Below are 4,818 nucleotides of genomic sequence, written 5' to 3' on the forward strand. Positions count from 1 at the left end.
CTGTCTTCAGTTATGGCTTTATTGATCATTAATTTATCTTTACAGCCGTATGAGCCCTTGCAGCATCCCTTCTGCTCTTCTGGAAACAGGTTGTTATTTTCCAGGTGCTTACTTAATCTCTGCGATATTATTGCAGTAAAGGCTTTGTAGATCGTAGGGAGACAGGTTATAGGTCTATAGTTTTGTTGTTTTTCCATTACCGTGGATTTGGGAATTAAGATGTTTTTCCGTTTCGTGAGCCATTCAGGCATTGTCTCTGGCTCTGCTAGTATGTCGTTAAAGTTTTCAGCCAGCTTTTGTGCATTCCTGTCAGGTATTTTAACCAGAAGTTGGGGATCTTTTCGTGCCCAGGTGCCTTCCATTATTATTATTATTATTATTATTATTATTATTATTATTATTATTATTATTATTATTATTATTATTTAGCAGTTTTATTTTTATAGCGTGCTTTCGCTTCACTACCGAGTGCAGCTCTGTGTGCCTTGGCCATGTGCTGTGGTTTGCTCTGATGCTCTTATGGTTAATGCATTGAAAGTGTTTTACGTAGGATGTGTGCAGTGCCTATGCTGTTATCTGTATTTTATATATATTTGTTTGTCTTGGTGTTTTTGTTAACTATCTGTCTGAATATTTTTTATCATACCTAATGACCCCTGTTTTTAGACTCCACATTCGAGTTACCTCTATTTCCAGGTCTTTGTATTTTCTCTATTTCTTTGAGAGAAACGTTGTCATCTGCTGGTATTGATACACCAATTAGAAAACATTTGTTTCTTCATGATTTCCGACAACTATATCTGGCCTATTGACCTTAATTTCTCTGTGTGAATTGGCATATCCCATAGTATGGTTGCTTTCTCGTTTTCTGTGACCTTTTCTGGCGTGTGTTTATACCATCATTTTTTGTTGTTATTCCATAGTGTTGGCATAGCTTCCAGTGTATATAGGTCCCAAATCTGTCGTATCTGTGAATATATTCCTTCTTATCCGGGACTGGGCAACCAGAGATAATATGATTTATTGTTTCTTGTCCATCTCCACATATTCTACAGTTACTTGTTATGTTTCTTTTCATTATATGTTTTTGGTAATTTCTGGTGGGTCTTGTGCAGCAATTAAAAATCCTTCAGTCTCTGCTTTGAGTCCTGAGCTTCTCAACCATTGCTGGGATTTTTCTCTGTCTATTTCTTTTGCATTTAGTTTAGCCCAGTATTTACCATGTAGGGGCTTTTCTTGCCATCGTTTTATCATGGCCCGTTGCTGTTCTAGTTTTAGTTTGGATTTCATTTGTTTTATAGCTTTTGTTGTTTCTTCTTTTTCTTCAGAGTTGTTAGGTAGTATGACTTCTTGTTTGTATTTGTCAGCTTACTTAAAAACTGAAAACGGTTTTGTTTTTGTTTTGTTCGTGTTTTGTGGCTATTTATATTAGTTTTCCTTGCTTTTGAAGTAGGTATTTTTGCAGTTCTATGGTGGTTATTTTATAATAGTTTTCCAGCTGTATAAGACCCCTATTGCCTTCTGTACGTTTCTATGTCAGATTTTGGGTTATGCATCCTAAATTCTCTCATTATTTTTCTTGTTTTCTTGTCTATTTTGATTAGTTCATTTAGTATCCAGTCAAGAATTATGGAGCTGTAACTCATAACTGGGACGGTTAAAGTGTTAATACCTATTATCTTGTTTATCGCATTAGGCTCTGTTTTCAGTATTAATCAAACTCGTCTATAGTATTCTTTTTCCATATTTTCTCTTTCATTTGTGTGTGTTGTATCGTATTTAGTTCATTGATTCCCAAATATTTGTATGTCTGGCTTTGGTCTAATTCACTTATTTCATTTGCTTATCTGGTGTAATCTTGCTACTCTTAAATAGTTTTTCTCTTTTCAAGGTTGCTTTGGAACATTTTTCTTAGCCAGATTTCATATTTATTTCTTTTATAAATCCATGTACTGTCTGTAGTAATGTTTCCAGCTATTTATCATTAGTAGCTTACAATTTTTAGGTCTTCTATATATAAGAGGTGGCTGATTGTTTTGCCATAACAGTTGTATCTGCTTCCAGTTTGGTTTAGCATGTCAGATAATGGTGTCAGTTCCAAGCAGAAAAGGAATGGAGAGAGCGTGTCTCCCTAGAATATTCCTCTTCTAATGGGAATGGCTTTGGTTTATTCATGGATTATCAATATTTTTATTACCTTTGCACAGCTTCTAACGCTGGAGATGTACTATGGTGTCAGCTGTTCATTACCAGTGAACTAAGGTAACACCCCTTATTTTTCGAACACCTTCCGGAGTATTCGAGCAGTTCCAAGTAGTGCTGTTTTCTGCAAGTGCTCCACCCTTATTGCAGCCCCTATTTTTTCCATGTACTTCTCAAGATTTTTACTCACGGTTCCCAGCGCTACGACAATTATTGGTACTACTATCACCTTTTTCATCGACCACAACTGTTTAACCTCCCAAGCTAACTTGTGATATATATCGACTTTTCTTTCTTCCTTATTGCATACCTTGTTGTCAGCTGGGCATATTATATTTATCATCCAGGATAGTTTGTTTTCTTTCTCAATTAACACTATGTCTGTCTTCCTATTCTCTATCTCCTGGTCGCACTGAATCATAAAATCTTTGCATTATCATTTTCGATGATGCCTTCGGGTTTATGGTCGTACCAATTTTTTGCTGTCAAGTCCATACTTGTTACAAAGTGTCCAATAGACAAACCTTGCTATATTGTCGTGGCGTCTCTTATATTCATTCTGGGCTAGTAGCGTACATTGGCTGGTAATATGCCGTAAGGTTTCCCCATTTTGTCCACAAATTCTGCACTTATCACTTTCTGATGTGTTGTCTATTCTGTATTTTATGTATTTTGTTCTTAGCGCTTGCTCTTGAGTAGCATAGATTAGAGCCTCCGTTTCCGGCTTTTAATCACTTTTAGTCATCCACAGCCATCTTTTTTCTGTCTGTCGCATCTTCAACATCTCTATGGAATTGAACATGCATTCTTTTCTTTCCACACCTATTTTCAGTTTCATTCGTTTTCAATTTCTTGTATAATGCTTTATCTTTGCAATCTTTCATCCTGCACAAGCCTGACCTTCGTACGTCTAATAATAGCGGTTCTGTGACATTTTGTACATACCATGCTATGTTGTTTTCTTCTGCGCTAATGCTGTGTTTGCATCCAACAAATCCGCTTCCCCCTCGTTATCTTGGTACATACAGTCTGTCTGTGACATATTTTGGGTGGAGTGTCCCATATCTAGTTAGCAACTTCCTCGTCTTTCTGTCTAAGCTGTTTAGTTTGTCTACTCTCCATGTGATTACCCCTGCTCCATATCAAAAGAGTGAAACCACCCAGGTGTTGATAGCTTCGATCTTATTCCGTCCATTTAATTTCAACTTAAGGATCAGCCTCAGTCTGCGCAAGTACTCCACCTTAAACTTTTCTGTCATTTCTTTCTCCATCGGTTTATCCATTTTCAATATCCCAAAGTATTTATAGTCCGTCTCTTCTATCTGCTTCATAACCTCCCCGACGGTATCATTAACCGGTCCATACATTTGATTTTGCCTCTCTTCAAGACTAAGACACCATACTTTCTCAGCCCGAACTCCATTCTGATATGAGCACTCAAATTATACAACGTATTAACGAGGGAACTGACTTGGGATTCATGTTTAGCATAAAGTTTGAGGTCATCCATGAATAAAAAATTGTTTGACTTTTTGCTGGAGGCTTTTGAATACATACCCAGCTTTCGCTTTCCTCAGAATCAGTGTTAGTGGTATCAAGCACAGTACAAGGATCCGTGGGGACAGGCAGTTCCCTTGGAAGATGCCCCTCCTGATTTCTACTGTCCCTAAACTTCTTTCGTATGCTGTCAGGTCCGTGCTCCAATTCGCCATACTTTTTCCAAGCAATCACTCAATACCAAATAGGTTCATACACTCCATAATCCAAGAATATGGGATCATACCGAACGCCTTACGATAGTTGATCCATGACATGGATAAGTTACTTTTCCTCCTCTTGCAGTCTCTGAGTACTGTTTTGTCTATCAGAAGTTGATCCTTGGTACCTCTGCACTTAAGCTTGCAACCCTTCTGGTTATGTGGCAAGACCCCATTTTTTACTAGATGTTCGTACACTGACTTGACTCTTCGAGTATTCCAGTCAATAACTTCCACATAAGTGGTAAACAGGATATCGGTCTGTAATTGTCTACCGTATTGCCTTTTTCGATGTTTTTCAAGCACAGCACTGTCATTACCAAAGTCAACCGCTTTGGTATTACTTGATCGGCATTTAACAAGGTGTTGTGTTGCGCAGCTATTCGTGCATGACATTCACCAAATATTTTGATCTAGTAGTTTTAAACGCCATCTGGTCCCAGGGCCTTCCAGTTGCTCATTTGTTTGCTGATTTCCTTCACTTCCCTAACCGAAATGACTAGTTCTGCATGTTTTGGACAGACTGCTGTTTGTTTCAGTTCTTGTAACCATTCAGCATCCTTCTTGTGCTCCTTGTCTTTGCTCCAGATGTCACTCCAAAACCTTTGGCTTTCAATGTTATCTGATATCAACTTTTAATCTGTACACTCCATTTATAGAATCTCTTCTGATCTACTCTGAATAATCTATTCTGCTGGTAGCCCTTGAGTCTTTGGTCGCATTTTAGTATCTTTGCTCTCTTTGCAACGAGGCGCTGTTTCAGGATCTTTCTTTCGATATTATACTTCCTTTTAAGTGCCCTGTATTTTTGTTCTCTTTTAAGCTCCCCTTTCTCTTTTCGGTCTAACACAGAAATTTC

The sequence above is a fragment of the Octopus bimaculoides genome, chromosome 30 (genome assembly GCF_001194135.2).
Source record: "Octopus bimaculoides isolate UCB-OBI-ISO-001 chromosome 30, ASM119413v2, whole genome shotgun sequence".
In the NCBI taxonomy this organism is placed as follows: Eukaryota; Metazoa; Mollusca; class Cephalopoda; order Octopoda; family Octopodidae; genus Octopus; species Octopus bimaculoides.